This window comes from Hetaerina americana, unplaced genomic scaffold (assembly GCF_022747635.1).
Source record: "Hetaerina americana unplaced genomic scaffold, ioHetAmer1.1.p SCAF_27, whole genome shotgun sequence".
Lineage (NCBI taxonomy): Eukaryota > Metazoa > Arthropoda > Insecta > Odonata > Calopterygidae > Hetaerina > Hetaerina americana.
The window spans coordinates 1984130-2002884 of NW_027286841.1; the positions used below are offsets into that span (position 1 = coordinate 1984130).

The window sequence follows — 18755 nt, forward strand, 5'->3', positions numbered from 1 at the left end:
CCCCATGCGCCCCGCCACTAGCCCTTGCGTCGGCTTGCAGAGTATTACAGGGTTCGTCCGGAAAATAAGTGTACTGAGCTCAGGAAAAAAAAATTATTACACTTTTACATATCTTAAGCTAATATTCCTCAAAATAGGACCCTTGTGAGTCGATACACTTGTTCCAGCGGCGTTCCCATTCCTGGAACGCTCCCGCGAAGGCATCATCGGGAACCTCTCGAAGACTCGTCGTCGACCTCTTCTCTGCCCTCCACGAACATCTTGTGCCACCGAAAGATCATGTTTCTGGACATGGCTGACTCCCCGTAAGCCTGGTTAATCATACCGACAGTTTCGGTAGACGATTTCCCAAGTTTTACCGCAAATTTGATGGAATGACGCTGCTCCAAAAACTTCGGCATCGCGTTCCGTGACGTGGGTCGAGCGTGGAGGTTCGCGTTAGCAGAGCTCCTCACTACACCACAGCTCAGAGCCGACTGCCTTTTTCAGCGTCGCTTGCCAACATACCCCCCTCCAATCGCAGCCCATCAGAGCGGTGCTGGGCGCGCCTGGAGCGGCGCGCCCAGCCCAGGAGTCAGTACACTTATTTTCCGGACGAACCCTGTATGTAGATGTAGATGTAAAGAGACGCCGCTGGCTTCCTTGTTTTGCTGTATTCGTATTGTAATGAAACAGTATCATACTATTTTTTTTCTTCCTGTAGAATCGCATTGGGGGTTTTTGAAATAATGAACTGAATCCCCTCGCTCCCCGTTTTGCAATGAGTGAGCCTGAATCTAGTCCGTGATCCGGTTAGCCACGAACTGGAAAAGTCTGAAAATTACCAGGGTTTTAAAAATTAGTGGAAATTGGAATTTCCTTGAGAAAATTTCCTGGAATTTTCTTTAATTACGACGACTTACTTTTTTCATTTAGATAAAATTATCCGAGGTTGTGGTGTTATTTTGAATTTCGCTTTTTTCGCATGTGCTACAATGTGCGAGGCATCTGCCGGAAATATTAAAAAAACTGAAACTTGCATCTAATTCAATAATCTCATTCAATTGAAATGTGCTTAGATAAGAGGTATTGTAAAAAAATTCCGAACTTCAAAAAAATACTTCACCAACTAATTATTGGTCAGGGTCACTTACAAAGAAGTCTCCTCACCATCGTAATAGTATTAGAAGTTTTTATGGGAGGTGACCGACAGCTGAGGTCATTTGTGCCGTTGGGGATGGATGGGAAAGGAGAAAGGGTGGAGAGAAACCCGGCGTCGGCATTAGCCTACACTTAACAAAAGGCGCTAAGGGGTCCGCAGCTTAGCGTCCAATCCGACGGACGACGTCCTGACTCAAAGTGATGTCCACAAAACACCTCAAGTAGGGATCGGGATACCTCTGAAAAATATCTGCCGCCGCCAGGATTTGAACCCAGGTCCTCTGGGTAGGAAGCCAGTACGTTAACCTTCGCACTCTCCCGATCCTACAATCCCCAACGCATTCAGTTATCCCAACGGTGTTTACACTTTTTGAAACAGTCCTGGAATGCTCATAAACTCCTCCGTCGAAATTTTCTCAATCTCTGGAATGGTGGCAACTCTTTCTCCTTTGAGTGGGTTTTTTAGTTTGGGAAACAGGAAAAGGTCACCGTTTGGTGATTAGGGCTGTTGGGGAAGTACTGCGGTCTTGTTTTTGGATGAAAACTCGCGATTTCTGAGAGACGTATAACAACGGTCATCTGTAGGGTGGCCACAGGCCACGGTCATGGTCCACAAAAATCAAACCATCCTCTTGGTGGTTTGACTTGCAATGGGTATCTCAGTCACTTTTTCGCATCCTTCTCTTGAATGAGGGATTGCCCCGCCCGCCACTGGGCGATCCCTAATTGACCACTATCCCTTCGCCGGCCGGGAGAGTGACCGCCTCCTCGGCCGGTTGGGCGTTGACGGACGGGCGAACGGCGTTGCCCTTGGCTCTCCATCCATCCCTCCCTTATCCTTCCGGGCCCTCTTCCCGGGCGGCCTTCAAGTCCTCGGGCCAAGACGGAACTTGATGAGCGCGTCGCGTTCCTCTTTTTCCCCCGACGCCCGGGCGGAGTGGGGTGTCGGCCCTTTGACCACTCGAGGGTGGGGGGGAGGAGGTGGGCGGAACCGGATGGAGCTGATGATGGACCAGAAATATAGTAGGCCGGCGGATTCACTTTTCCATTTTTGGATCCCAAAACCCAACCTCAATTAATCACATTTTTATTTTTAAATAATTGAGGTTTTTTTCTTGATGCCTTCCTAAACGGTTTTTTCTACGTGACACCATCACCTTAAAATGCTCACAACACTTAGTTCTTTGAACAGTCGTTAATTTCCGGTTATTAATTTGTTTTCGGAAAATGAAGACTGTTACAAAAGAAATGGAACTGCAAACGTCTGCGACAGTTATTTTAGCGGAGTCATCCATGAATGGGAACATCAATGTGTGAATTTGGCGACGCAAATTGCTGTTTTAGGCGAATGTTGTTTTCTCTGTGAAATACTCACATCGGACGCACCAATTAAAGGGGGGGGCACCCGCACTCCCGGGTCGACATCGGAATTGGTGACCTGGTCGAGTAATTGTTATAAGGTTTTGGCAACATCGGTTATCTCGGGATGATGAAGCGAAGGTTTTTCCTCTCTCCTAAAGTTTGCCGGTCCGAGTGGTGGCGGGGAATGTCCTCGCCTGCCAACGCAGTGATCATGGGTTCGATACCCGCCAAGATAGGTGTTCCTCCACCTGGGGCTTGGGTGTTTGTAATTATCTTCATTGTAAGGTGTATAGGTTAGGTGGAATAAGGGACTACAATGTCTCAATCTCGTTTCAATCAAGTCGTTAAATAAATAAATAAATAAAATACATAGCAATCAGCTTATGAAAAAGACAACGTACAATTATTAATTAAAAAGACAATTATTTATCTTTTATCATGCAAACACTGCACTTCCTTCTACATAGGTGAATGCATTACCCCCTTATCCATCCGAATGAATAATCACCGGTACTCCTGTAATTCTGCCTCACTCTCATCTCTTCCTATCCCTTCACACGCCAATTCCCACAACCATTCATTCGACCAGTGTTTTTCCCTCAGCATCCTAGAATCCCTACCTGATTCAGCCACCAACATAGAGGTGAGAACTCGTGAATCCGCCTACATATTAGCTTTCCGTTCTTTCAAAATTCCCACCCTTAACCGCTATCTTTAATTTTCCTCCCAGCATTCCCTCCGCACCTCCCCTCCCCGCCCATACCTCTTTCCCCTCTCCCAGCAACAGCATATTTTCAGTCTCTCTTGAAGAAGGCCTCTGAGAGGGCCGAAAGCTCGAACAATTTACCGTGTGAGTGTCTTCTTAATTGTTGCTATTCTATTCTATTTGTGTTATATTGTGTCAGCCCATTACTGTGCCGCTCATGTGAGTTTTTCCGTACAATCGTTTATATATATATATATATATATATATATATATATATATATATATATATATATATATATATATATATCCCTCCCCAGACTACAACCTTGAGGTGATGGAAGGGCTTGTGCGTTCCGATGACCCCTAGAGCTGTGCTGGTGGGAGTAATAATAATTCCTCCTGGTAGGGTCACCCATGCCAGATAGGTCGAAGGTTAGGAGCCAGACAAAAGGTAGTCCACGCAGCGTCTGTTCCTCAGTGAGGCGGCTGCAAGGGCGTCTGACCCCAGTGGGGCGGCCAGTAAGTGATGGTGTCACGTTAAAAACACTATTGAGGAAGGCAACGGGGAACCACCTCAATTATCATTCCCAAGATTTACATGATGGACAAAGCAGAGATTTTGAGTCCTGGTAACTACGGAAATCGGCCTAATCGGCCGTGTATCGTGCCCGGCAGCGGGGGAGGCAAGGCTTCCGCGGTCGTCATCCCACGAAACCCTTGCAAGGGAAAACCAGCAGCAGCAGGACAGAACACCCAGGAGAAGAAGACCAAATTAGTTAGAATAGGAACGTGGAATGTTAGGACAATGATGAGAACAGGGAAATTGGAGAATGTTAAGCGAGAGATGGAAAGGGGAAATATAGATATTTTATGTCTATGCGAGGTGAGATGGAAAGATAGCGGGGATTACTGGAGTGATAAGTATAGAATAATATACAGCGGCGGGGGCGAGAGCCAACGAGGGGTTGCCATAGTATTAAAGGAAGAGGTAGGAAGAAGCGTAGTCAACATAGAGCAGATAACGGACAGAATACTAGTAGTAGAGATAAAAGCAGAACCGACGAACTTGGTTATTATTCAGGTTTACATGCCACCGAGCAACCATAAGGAAGAAGAGGTCGATAGGATATACGATCAGTTAGAGGACATAACCGCATGTGTTCCTGCAGGGAAACATTTAATAGTTATTGGGGATTGGAATGCGACGGTAGGCGAAGGAAGAGATGGTGATAAGGTGGGGGACTACGGTTTAGGCACGAGGAATGACCGCGGGGAGAAAGCAGTTGAGTTCTTCAGGAGACAGGGGTTAGTCATCACCAACACTTGGTTTAGACACCACAAAAGACGCAGGTATACATGGAAAATGCCAGGTGACACAGAAAGGTATCAGCTAGATTATATTCTGGTTAGACACAGGTTTAGGAACAGTGTGATAAATTCGCACAGCTTCCCGGGAGCGGATGCGGACTCTGACCACAATTTAGTTGTGAGATAAGGCAGGGGCGGCGAGTTAGAAAATGGAATGTAGAAGCATTAAATGGTTTGGAAAGGAAGGAATACAAACGGACGGTAGACGAAATCATGGAGGATGGTAAAGAGCTAAGTACTATTGAAGAAAAATGGGAAAGTTTCAAGAAAGGGTTGTCTAAAGCCGGGAAAGACACTATTGGAACCGTTAACGCTAAAAGGACTAGGAAACCATGGATCACGGATGAGATGATTACAAAGATGGATGAGCGGCGAAAATAGAAGAATGTAAATACAGAATTAGGCAAAATGAAATACAAAGAATTGAACAATAAATTGAGGCGGGCAAAAAATAAAGCAAAAGAAGCATGGTGGAAGACGCAGTGCGAGGATATGGAAAATCTGCAGAGGAAGGGTGGAATCGGTGCGCTGTACAGCAAAGTTAAATCGTTATCGGGAAGTAAGAAAGGGAGTTCTATGCTAGAAGTTAGAGATAAGGCGGGCAAGGTAATAGTTGACGCAGGAAAGATCCAAGGGAGATGGAAGAAATATATAGAAGAACTGTATAGTAAAGAACTTAGACCAACAAAGTTGGACATTGAAAAAGAATATGACGTAGAGGAAGACAGCTTAGGTCCAGGCATACTAGACAATGAGATAGAAAGGGCATTAAGGGAGATGAAACTAAATAAGGCCGTGGGGGTGGATAACATTCCCGCAGAACTATTGAAATGTTTAGGAAAATGTGGGAGGAAGAGGCTATATGGACTGATCCGTAGTATTTATGAGGAGGGAATCTGGCCGGGAGACTTTGTGAGATCAGTTTTAGTTCCTATTCCGAAAAAGGTAAAGGCCACATCATGTGAGGACTACAGGGCGATAAGTTTGATATCCCACGCAGCTAAAGTTGTTCTCAGGATCATAAACAAAAGGATAGAGAGTAGAGTAGGCAAATGATTACTTAGGGAATGATCATTTTGGGTTAAGGAAGGGGAGAGGTACGCGTGATGCCATTGCAGTAATGAGATTATTAATCGAGAGGAATATAGAACACAACGAGGCTTTTGAAATGTGGGTGTGGAGAAGAACGGAGAAGGTGAAATGGACAGAGAAGAAAACAAATGAGGAAGTACTTGGTATGGTGGGCGAAGAGAGGGGTTTGTTGGGAGCAATCCTATGGAGGCAGGAAAAGTGGATGAAGGGGGTGTTGACCGGCAGTGGGATGTTGAAGACTGTGATAGAGGGGAGAATGTTGGGCAAAAGAGGAAAGGGAAGGAACAGGATAGGGATGTTGGACGGGATGAAGGGAGGAAGAAATTACTCAGAGATGAAGAGGGACCTGATATAGAGTAGGATGATGGATGTCGTGTTTTGTTAGGAGTAATAAAATGTTTGTCTGGTAGTTGTGGCCATCCAAAAACCTAACTTAACCGGTAGATTACCTTAAAAAAAAAATATATATATATATATATATATATATATATATATATATATATATATATATTACAACAATAATATTGGTCATATATTTTCACTTGTTCAATCGTTGTATGTAAAGTATTCTAGCCTGATTCTGAGTGTTCTTTAATGGAGGCACCGTGGGATATAAATTTATTTGACAAATTTTCATAACTGTATAATTTAAAAAAATGATATTGATCAGGGCAAATTCAATAAGGAGTTAACCCTCGAATTATCTAAAAATTAGTCCCTACGGTTTTGTGTTTCATAAAGGTTTATCACTATTGATGTCAGTCGCCATATGCAATATCGGAGAGGAGTCACGTCCTTAGCAAACCCTTGGCAGGGAGCAAGGCGCCAGTGCTCGACATTCGCCTGGTAGCAAGGTCGCCTTCGGGTCCCCTTCGCTCGACACGCGAGGCACGTGCGAAGGACAGCGCGTAGAAGTAGATGCCTCCGGTGGACCCATCGAGACGGCGAATTCCGCGCCCCCCCAACCCATCCCCCCTCGGTGGACCCTTGCAAGGGGAATTCTCCCACTCGAGCCTCGATCCGCCCCGTGTGTGCGTTATCTCGACTCCCGTTCCTGCTGCAGGAACATCTTGAGACGCATTTTCTTAAGTACGCCATCCAACAGGTGATTCATAAACGACGTATTTTGAATGGAGGAGAGTAACACTTGCCATGTTGTTCCCGGGCAACTCAATGTTTACTGACTGGCCAACACTCCAAAATAAATGTGTGATAGGAATATCTTTCACGTATCTTCCATCCGAGGTGGACACGGTTGAGAAAATTCTGGTACAAAACTACAAAAGGTAATAATTTAACCACTTGGTATACTTATGCCTTTAATGAGTCAATAAACTCTCCGAAGCTTCTAAATGGGCATGGTTGCGTATATTTACTAAGGAATTATTATTTACTAGTGCCAATTGCATGAAACAATGTGGAATAGGTCATTTTATGCGCAGCAGTTTCGAAAAGTAAGAGCCACTTGACAATAGAAAAATATTCGTAGGAAAAGCTTTCCGTAATACGTATTTAGTTTCCTGCAAACTACAAATTCACTTTTCTACGTAATTTCCGTTCACTTCTAAGCAGTTATCGCAATGCAGCGCCTGGGTCTGTCATCCCTCAGCATATAAATTCAACGCCTCGGAATTTAACGTCGAGTGTTGCCATGTTGCAAGATTATTGGATCCAGACTGCCTTTTACAAAACAAACTCGAAGTCGGAGGTGTTTTTGAGTCTTTTTATACTGAGAAGAATTAACCATTGCCCCTCGTTCCAGAAAATCGGGCAAATAAGCTCGATGAGCATCCCGAAATACTGTCAAAAGAAGCTTATTTTCGGATGGTTGTCTTTTCAACTTTTTCGCCAGAGGAGAATATCGATATTCAGCGCTCTGTCTTTTCTCTTCAGGGTCCTAATGGTGGACCTATGACCCGTCACAGTATTCCAAAGAAAGTCGTCTTCTTTGTCACGGTAGCGCAGCAAAAGTTACTCGCAGCGTTGCAATCGACGCTGTTGGTTCTCGTCTGTGAGACGGCGTGGTACCCATCGCGGACAGATTTTACGGTATCCAAATTTTTGAATAAAGAAGCCGATACATTCCTGGGATATTCCAACATGGTTTGCGATACGCTTTTGAGTGATTTTAAATCAAATCTTCGACGAGTTTGCGTTTTTTATCGTCTGCGCCAGTGATTGGACGTCCGCTGCATGTTTCATTAACAATTATGGCTTTCCCCGGTTCGCGACCACGGAATTTTAATATCCATCGATTTACAGTAGACCTATCAACAGCATCCTCACCATAAAACAGCCTTTAAACGACGACGAATCTCAGTAGGAGTCACTTTTTCAACAGTTAAAAATTCGATAATAGCACGCTGTTTAATTCGCGTTGACTTAGCACTAGAACACGTCTTAATACTTCCGCTTCTCGAAACACAGTGGATGAATGTAACGGCCTCAAAACTGCGCATGTGTGTTGAGGGGGAACTTCCTCATGCAAAAAGGAGTGCTTCTGAGGGCCATATTGTTTGTGGTCTACAGGCATTGTGTGCATTAGTTACCGGCCTACCCTTGTCGTTGACAAGAGCGGTCTCGAGTTCCTCGTCATCTTTAAACCGTAGTCCGCCAAGCCACTCCTTCAAGTGCAAGAAAAGGAAATAGTGGCTTGGTGCAAGGTCGGGAAAATATAGGATTAGGGACTAAAAAACCGCTCTTTCACTCAGTATTGTTTTTTGCTTTTTGTGTCGATCGGTAAGCATTTTCAGGACCCACCTCGCACACTATTGGTGATATCCGAGCTTTACCCTATCAATCATGTTATTATGGTGGTGCTACCCACAAGAAGAAATTTACCTGAGTTCAGAGCATTATTCGTCAATTTTTGATCAATTCGCTGTTCTTGATCTACTCGTTGAACAATTTCATGGGTCTGGATGCTGGGCCTGCCACTCCTATTCATCATACACATTTGTGCGCTGAGTTTGAAGTGATGACATCGTTTTCTAATCTTGCCTCAACTCTTTACTGTATGTCCATAAAGTAGGCACAATCCTCAATGAAATTTGGCGGCTAATAATACTTTTGCACAAAAAATTGGAACGCAGCACGCACTTCGCCACTAGCGGGAGTAACGATTTTGGCGGACATTGCTATCTGCTTACACTAACAGACATAAAAAACAACTGAATCTAAAAAAATAACTTCAGCGGCTTTGGAAACAATATACGTCGCTTTTTTCCGACCCGCCATTATTTAAATACAAGAAAACGTCCGCTACTTTTCGAATATGGCTCGTGTAGAGATCATATAACCTGTACCATACTATTCCAGAAACTGTGTAAGGACGAAAACATTGCAACAGATTTCTTAAATGTGTGCATGAGTTTATGTTTAGATTTGATTATTACAACAATTATTCATGTAGAGATGTGACAGGTAATTGCACTCAAATTTGCTATTCATGTTTGATATTAAGGATGTGTAAGCTGAGAAAGGAATGTATAAAACTGGTCGTGTAAGATGTGGTTCTCATCTGTAAGGGAGTGGAAGAGGTCAGCCGAAGATGAAAATCGATGGGTTGATGTGACATCCACCAGCCAATCAAGGCATTGATAACGAAAGCGGAATATTCCTGTAACCGAGCAAGATATCAAAACATCCCGTATATTCTCGTCCGCTCAATCACACACATCGATGAAGAACACCTTCAAATACCCAGCAATCTTCCATTTAAAGTCCATGGTAATAGGGAGCACAACATTGACGAAAATGTAGCCACATCTACCGCATTCATGAAGTATTTCCCGCCCTTTATAAGGAACTTTGCTGAGATATTAATTCTTTCACCCCTTTCAATATATCATTTTTACGCGTAGCTGATAATGGTACTCATACTTATCAAAGCAATCGACTATCCTGTTATATGTGCATAAACCTATGACTTCAATTTCATGATTCCAGCATGCTTAACAGGTTGCATTCAATACCTATGGTGACATGAATACTACAAAGTAGTATTGCGGACGTCAAATTCGGTAAATTCTTTAAGCCTAGGAAAATTTTTAAAAAAATACCTTACATTTTCCGCGGAAGCATACAATGGTATGACTCGAAGTAACTAACAGTTAGAAAATATTGTTTCTTTTTCTAGAATTTACTGAATAGAAGAAATTTACATGGTTTGTATAAGGAGTATCGAGAAAAGGTTCGGAAAAATAGATTTATTTGAGATACTGCTACAATGCCTTAAAATTCTACCATGTCCATCCGTCGGGCGTCGACACAGATTTGCCAGCTGATTTTCCACGACTCGAAGGCTCAGTGGTAGACGGAAGGTCCTTAAGGGTACGCGTGCAAACTTCTTTGACGGCACTTAGGATCCCATGAAGGTGATGTCCTTTGACGGAAGAAGGATGGTGGTTTTAACTTTTATAGAAATAGAAAATAGTCTGATGGTGCCAAGTTGGGGCTGGAAGAGTGTTGGGGAATCGTCGCGATACCATTGCAGAAGGTCTTTGCAAGTAGGCACTCGACTCTGCCCTTTGTCATCCGTCAAGGCCTTCGGGACGAGCTAAGTGCATATCTTTTGCATCGTCAAATTATCCATAATAATGGTGTGTGCTTTTTCATCTTATAACAGTGCCAATAATATGATATGCGATCATGCGCACACTAAAACGACCTTAACTGAATTCCCAACGTACCCGTCAGGAAGAAAATTGTAACTAAAAATTTTTGTACGAACCGTGTATATCATGATCGAACTTCCAACAATAATGAACAGTTGAAACTGATTTGCGCATCAAAATTTACTCCATTGGCCTTAGGTAGCGCTACTCCCATGCCGTCAAAAAAACAACCAGTCGCCCGTCAATCAACGTTCGATGATAACTCACCGCTAGCACGCTCTCATAAGTAAAACAAACGATACAAACTAGAATGTTAGCGTACGGTCAACACATTCGTGAACTCATATCACCCGATGTATACGAATTGAAAATGTTTTCCAAGTTTGGCTCACGGATTTGGTCATGGGCGAGGTAGGAGTTTGATTCGGACGATTGTAGCCATGAATGAAGCTGATAAACCTTCTCCTTTGTCTATTTAATAAATGTTAACTTCACGACATATTTTCCAGGCTTATACTAAGGCTATGATCCGGCAATTATAAACATAGTGCAGGTCAATAGAATTACATCTTCGGTCACTGGTTTGGGGTGCTCGGCAGGGGGAAATTCCACACCAAGAATGTAACAGATCTTTTAAGCGTTGCTTAAACGGTAATTATTATCTGCATGCACAGCAGGATAAGAGTTTTGATTACCTATCGCGCATAAATGACTGACCGTTTCAACACGTTACTGTCATTTGTGACAGTGAAAAATTACATGGAGGTATCAAATAATTGCAGAATAGACCATTACTACAATTGAAAAGATACAATTCAAACTAGGAAGCAAATTAGCTCTCTTCAAAAATGCATAAAATATTAAACAAGATAAAGAAAGTGGTTTCTATTTATTCCATTGTTGATTTGGGTAGCATTCGTGTCTTTCCCTTATTATTCTCCAGCAAACATCTTAAATGGATCCGTTTTGAAATCTGTCTCATTGATCTTGAACGCATGGCATTGTCTCCCAGACTATAATGGGGTTTGCAAAACGTGATGGACTTCTCGAGAAAACTTAGATGTCTAATATTTACTAGAGGACTTCATCCCAGAAGTCAGCAAATGGAAAGTACAGGAAGCTATTATTTTTTAACTTTGACCGATGTTCAATAACTTTTTTCTTTTATTCTAATGTGACGAAAGGAGACTTTTTCCCATGAGTTAACGTTATCAGTCACAAGTAGTGTAACGTAGACAGTGCGCAAGATCACACGTGGCCACACACATTAACGATTGCTCCAATCACAATTCAAATGACGCGCAGCCTTTAAACCCTTATCTCCAGGGTGACTTGAGGTACAAGGGTACTGTGCTTGTAGAGCGCGAACAAAATCAAATTGAAAGATCAGGGAAATAGTTCATTTAAGTACAATTCTTAAGTTTCAAAATCATATAATTATTTTTCAACATAGTCCCCGTTAAGGCTAATACATTAATCCCAACGTGTAACAAGTTTTTTCATTCCGTCACTGAAAAACTCTTCCAACCTTTCTCGAATCCAGGACTAGACAGCTACCTTCACCTCATCTCATCGTCCGAGGTGTAATGATTACCCTTGAGGTGTCTCTTGAATTGAGGAAAAAATAAAAATCGCCAGGCGCAAGATCGGGGGAATACGGAGGGTGTGGAGTTGGTTCAAATTTCAAGTTTCACAGAGTCTCTCCAGTTGGTGTCCAGGTGTGTGGACGAGCGTTGTATTGTTGCCAGATCATTGGTGTTGCATTCCTTGAATATTCCATTATAGTTTACGATACGCTTTTGAGTGATTCGCCAGCCATTTTGAAACAAATCCTCCACGAGTTTGCGATGTTCATCGTCCGTGGTAGTGGTCGGACGTCCGCTGCGTGTTTCATCAACAGTTATGGCTTTTCCAAGCTCGCAACCGGGAATTTTAACTAGCCATCGATTTACAGTAAGGCACCATCACCATAAACAGCCTTTAAATGACGATAAATCTCATTAGGAGTCACTTTTTTACCAGTTGAAAATTCGGTAAAAGCACGCTGCTTTCTCCGCTACTTCCGCTTCTCGAAATACTCTGGATGAATGAAACGACCTCAGACCTGCGCATGAGTATTGAGGGGGAATATTACTTCCTCATGCAAAAAGGAGTGCTCCTGGAGGTCATTTTTTTGTGGTCAACAAACATGTCTGCATTAGTTTTTAGCCTACCCGTAGATTCGATTAAATACGCATCGGTGAGAGAACTAAAAGCCAAACCAAAGATCGAGTTCAAGAAGTGTGTCGAGGATTGTAAAATGCACTAGCATAAGTGTAAAATATCTAATGGGGACGATAAAATGAGGGAATAACTTTGATTTAGGCGAATAAATAAAATTATTTCCAAATTACTCTGATTCCTGTTATTCATTGAACATACCTCGTAGCTAGAGCTCCACCCTAGCTATGTGAGCAAGCAAGTATTTTTCGGGTACCAGATCTTCCTGGGAACGCATAATTGGCACAGGGAAAGGAACTGGACCCCCTGCTTGATGTGTGAATTTCACACGCCGTATAGGGCTTAGTACTGGGTGAACTCTATCATCACCCAACAAACTGACCTTCGGGTTGATTACTGTATTTATGGTTTTTTTATCTTTCAATACTCCGCTATTTTTACGATATCGACCGTTCTTACTAGGTAATGTCGGGTGTGGCAAAACCGAAGTGTCTACCGGTTGATTTCCCGGAGTCTTACCCCCTGTGCTGCCCTCTCTGACAGTCAGAAGTCGCGACTCTTTTTGGGCTGGAAGGTATGCTGGAGGTGGGTTGAGGATTAGGGAGGGAGAGAGGGGTGGGCAGAGGGTGTTGAATAGACGCCGTATCCGATAACCCTTCCCTCTCCGCCTCAGCTAGTCTTCGTCCGAAGGAATGTCGTTCTTCCGAACGCGTTTTCCGTTGGTTGACGCCGTTCGGCCAGTCCAAGGGGGAGAAGGGGAGTGGATGAGGACGTTATCCCCCCCCCAATCGCCCCCCGCTGTGCCCAGGCAAGGGAAAATTTATTCCACTCCATTGGTGATGTCAGCGATATGGAGGTGTGGATATCGATATAATATATATTATTTGGAGTTCGCGCTACGCCACGCAGGTATTTTAATTTTGCACATCTCGACGATATTGTGCTCCGCGTTCATCATGGGTCTTCGTCATTGGTTAATTGCCGACGTCAACCAGGTTTCATGCGGGAATAATAGCAATAAAACTAAAAATATATCGCATGTATAATAGACAGCGGTACCGAATACGAAATAAAAGATGCAAGAAAATAATAATTGCACAAATTTATCGCAATAAATGAAATACATTTGGATGATGTATCTGTGACACCTTTCACATCATAAAAAAGTTCAGTAAAAAAATCTCATATCTATAGCTTGGAATGATTAATTATTGAAGATCAAACACAAACAGCTCTGCAGAAAGCGGTAAGACTGACTAGCTTTCATCAGTTGAGATATTTTTTAACAATATCAGCATTTAAATAATTCGCTGACGAGAACAATTAATTCATTGATATCCATATTTTGTCTTTCTTATTGAACCGAATTTGATATTCAGATCAATGAAATGAATAATGGCGGTATTTTCAGTATCTGGTGCACCTAGTCCTCTGGGTACGCGTATTGCGGAGCAGATTACACGCATTCGTTTTAAATACGTCTTTGGATTACATTGGTCATGTAATTACTAAGTTATAAAAATGTCAATATTCATGCTCGCATTTTTTAAATTACCAACTTCAGTAAATTTATGACCATAACATACCCCTTGTTTAAGAGTTTATATCGAATTTTCATTTCTTGGGAAATAATGAAGGCTTCTCTCCAAAGGTAGCATTTTTAAACAGAATATTCTGATGACGAAATAAAGTTTGAAACGCTAATTCATTAGGGGAACAAGATCGTTTTATGTTTTTGAAGTTAACCCTTATTTCACAGATTTGCGAAATGATCGACCTTTTGAAAAAGACACTTCTTAAGATATCTCGAATAGTTTTTGAAAAACATGTCCTGGTACGAAATTGACACGAGCAATCCATGAATTACTTCGAAGCTTAATTATTTTGACTACAAGTGTTCGAATGCGAAAGTCCTTGAGAAATCAAATAAATAACTATGATGGTACCTTAGAACAGTGGACAAAACTATACCTTTCCTGCAATATTGTAAAATGGCGGCGGCAGTCTTGTGTGTAAAGCGCCTGGCCACCAAATGGATGGTGATGATCAGGTTTGAACCCACGCGATAGTTTCGAAAAACACATTAAAAATTAAGCAGCGCGTTAATATCTCTACCGCAACAACATTTCAAACTGCTAACTGTAGAGAGTGAAAGAATTGGAACTCCTTGACTCCCCCCGTCTGTCAATTTCACCAGCCCCAGAAACTACTCACGGGGCAGAGCCCTACTCAAAAACAACATTCGGGTTGATTTTTACTCGGGTACACATATCGTTATCTCTCCAACGCCCTTAAACTTTGGGCATACACACAGATATCAAGGATCAAACAAATACATAGATAATGTCAAACCAGAAGATCTAAGTCCAGGTTTAAATTAGATTGTATCCCTTCCGCAACGAACGAAAGCCAGGAGCAAGAGAAATATTCATTGCAAAGTTTAAGGATGAAATCTCTCTCAGAATCGGGGAAATGGGCAATTTATTTTTTTTAAATTAACTTTTTACAAATAGGAGAATTATAATGTTTAAAATTTATAGGAAACATTTAATCCTGTTATTTATTTCAATTAACACACCACAGTAATCAACCAAAAGGTTTAAAATACAACAATTTTAGAGTGTAAATATCATTCGCCTTGGCCCGGACTCGAACCCGGATCCCTCTATGTCCGGCAGAGTGCGATAGCCAGTGAAGCTACCAAGACTTTCTCTTACATTCCGTTAAAAAGTTACTGTCGCGGCATCCCCCACAGTTCCTTACAATTCGTCAAGGTATAAACAGCCTAAGTGTTTTAGTTGGCTTTGACCTCGTGGACTGTGGGGCGTCGCGCACGACTGAGAATGCCTGTGACATTGTGTGCACGGTACTTCGTCGCAATATCTTGTTCCTTTAAAGATCCTCAAAATCTCTGAGGGTAAAAGGACACATTGGTAGGTTAACTAGCCAAAGCACTCGGCCGGACATCGAGGGATCCCGGTTCGAATTCCGGTCAAGGTGAATGATTTTTACATTCTGAAATTGTTATATCGTAATTATAATTGCAGTTGAACAGTTTTATCTTGTATAAAAGGAGTTATTAACCTTAACCTTATACATATATGCAAACTCTCTGCCAGGATTATTCATTTATATAGCGTATGCACATATCAGTATATAGGATTAAAACTGAGATAATTAGTTTTGAAGCCTTTTGTTTAAAATTAGGGCAGCAATACGGTTTTAGCGACATAGAACAGAGTTTAAGAGGACGCCTCGATGGCTTAATTGGCTAAAGCACTCGGCTGGGCATCGAGGGATCCGGGTTCGAATCCCGGTAGAGGCGTCCTCTTAAACTCTGAAATTTTTTCCGCAGTTTTTTGGAATTTGTCTGAGATAAAAACAGCCCACGTGTTTAACACTTGGCTTTAACCTCGTGGACAGTGGCGCGTCGCGCACGACTACGAATGGCGGTGACACTGTATGTACGATATTTCGTCACAGCATCTTGTTTCTTTAAAGCCCCCAAAATTTCAGAGTGTAAGACAACGCCTCGATAGCTTAACATAGCATAGCACTCAGCTGGTCAAATAGGGATCCGGGTTCGAATCCCAGTCAAGTCGAATGAATTTTACACTCTAAAATTGTTGAATTGTAATACACAATTAGCGGATGACTCCGTTAAAGGTTACTTTTAAGGCATCTCCCGCAGTTTCTTGGAATCCTTCAACTGTAGTTTACATGACTACCGAAGGGCAAGGAAAAGAAGCATTCCCGCCGTCGCAGAGAATGCCTGGTCGGCAACCCTGACTCAATGTCAACCTCGAGGAATGCAAGATCATTGCAAGGGAAAATAATCACCTTCCTCGGCTGATAAGGGAGGAGATAGAAGACTCCTCAAAGCTTCCGCTGAGAACATGGCAATACGCTCTGCATGACATGGAAACGGGTTCTCCTCAAAACGATCAATCACGGTGGAGGGGACCCTGTGGCCAATCACAGAGCGCCCAAGACTAACCCTTGAACCCTACACAGAGAGGGGGCAAAGATATAATATTTTGCTATTTTAACTGTGTGACATGCAATTAGCTGAAATGCACGGTATCGCTCGAAGAAGGTGTTCTCCTTTCAAGTTTAAGAGTCTGAAGCGCTTATTCAAGTCAAATTGCATGCTATGTAATTTTATATCAAATTTCTATATCCAAGAGTAAAATTTAATGCAAACGAAGTTGTCACATGAGTGCACTGCTGCTCAAACCCACATGCCGGTTTTTCTCAAAGTCCAAATAATTGATAAAAATAGTTTTTTTTTGAGAGTAAAAATATTTTATGATTTATAAAATCGTAAAGATACTTTATCATTCATTAAATTATAAAGATACTTATGATTCATAAAATTTAAGAGAATTTTACGAAATTGTTGGTGAATGTACTTATTTAGGAATGTGAGTAACGTATTATTACTTAGTGTTTTATTATAATTTTTTAATGTTGTCGCTCTTATTCGACTCATGCCGTGTTACGATTGCCTTTAAATGTCAAATCGGATACCGTTACTCATCTACAAGGATCAATATAGCAATAAAATTCAACTAATAGGCAATGATTTTGGTTTCAGGGAAGTCAAAGTCAATTGAAGCCCCAAGGAAAATATAAAAAAATATTACAAAAGCTCTTTTCTTGTGGAAAAAAATTCATTGGAAAATTTTCAAAAGACAACTTAATCAAAAAATTAAACGTGTTATATATATTTAATTTAATATTGAAGACTTTGTTAGTGGTTAGGCGGGACAGCATTGAAATGATTAAGGACTATAGATACCTTTTATTCAATATAGCAGGTTCAGGGCTTGAATTAATATGATTAAGAAGTCAACGCAATTGAGACCATTGATCAAAATTTGTAAACTTATCCTCGGGCGTTTTGTAAACCAAGAATAAAATCCTTCGTTATTAATTTTCATGCCGTATTTTTTAGGCGCTGATACTGCGTAAATTTGAGGCAGGTTACATATCTGACGACGTTGAGGACATATTACAGGCCCCGACTTACTATGTGAGATCAGATCACGTTCGTAAAATCAGGGAGATAGGTAGTTAAACGGAGAGATTTAAAATGTGTTTTTTTTCCTCGTGCCATTAGAGATCCAAATATATATGACATCAATCGCGTGGGAGATAATTAGAATTGGCAGTTCATCTATTTTGTCCATATCTTGCATGCTATATTTTTCATTTTATACACCAATCTTTTTTAACAATTCTACGGCATGATTTGAATACACATCCTGGTTATTGAATATTGTTGCATGTAAGTGCTTTCTTGCGCGTGATTAACACTTTTCGAGTGCATGGCCAAACTAATATTTGTGTCGGGGCGACCTGATTGGGATTGTACATGGATTGTACAATTTGGATTGGGATTGTACATGGAATGACCTACGTGACATTCCCCGCCACACGCCCTTGCGGTGGCTTGCGGGGTGTATTGTGCAGATGTATATTAGAGGGGGAATGTCGGGCAGGCAAGGTATGGGGAGGACACGAATAGGGATTTTTATCAACTTAAGCAAGGAAGACGATGTGCGTATCGTAAGGTATGGACAACTGTAATTCGTAGCCTTGGGTTTGAGGATACTTCGTGCCTCATTAGTTGTGAGCTTCGAATTGAAATAGTGCCTGGGTCCAAGAGAAAAACGCCTTCACCCGTTATACTACTGCTCAATAATGATTCAATGCGTCACCTGAGTGGTAGGAGACTGTCAAGCGACACATTTGAAAGGTTCATCTACCAAAAAAATGTCAACGGCCTGGAACTGAACTTCGAGTTTTGCGGCCCATGATTGACAAGAGTATTTATTTCCGGAATCGGAATTGAATACCTGGTTAGAAAAGTCAAGGGAAACCTCAGGATCTCGGGTTCAGGACCTTCTCTGAAGTGGGCCAGCCTTTTTGGAACAGTCGAGATAACCATTCCGCCAAATCCGTCGCATTAAAACCGCAAACGTTTAAGTGCGGAGTTGAGCGAGGATACGGCGAACGTCGGTTGCCAGACTAAAACGCGCGGCAGACTCGAACTTTGAGCCAATCGCGACGACGACCCATCACACGTTCCCGCGCACGCGTCCTGCAGGATACTCCGGCGTCGGCCTCCACTTCTCCAAGGTCCGCCGTGACCCGCCAACGCGCTCTCTTATATAAGGTACCGGAGAAGAGTGGATGAATTTTCGCTGACCTTAAAGCTTTAGTCTTAATCAAGGCCGAGGGATCGC

General features: G+C 42.1%; 1 protein-coding gene and 1 non-coding gene across 2 annotated transcripts in view; both read left to right on the forward strand.

Annotated features, from left to right (window-relative positions):
• The window catches only part of w (eye pigment precursor family transporter white), a 167880-nt gene that overhangs the window by 51930 nt on the left and 97195 nt on the right, over positions 1–18755 (forward strand). The window lies entirely within an intron of this gene.
• Positions 15757–15829, forward strand: TRNAP-GGG (transfer RNA proline (anticodon GGG)). The gene has a single exon. It is a non-coding gene; the product is annotated as a tRNA-Pro (tRNA).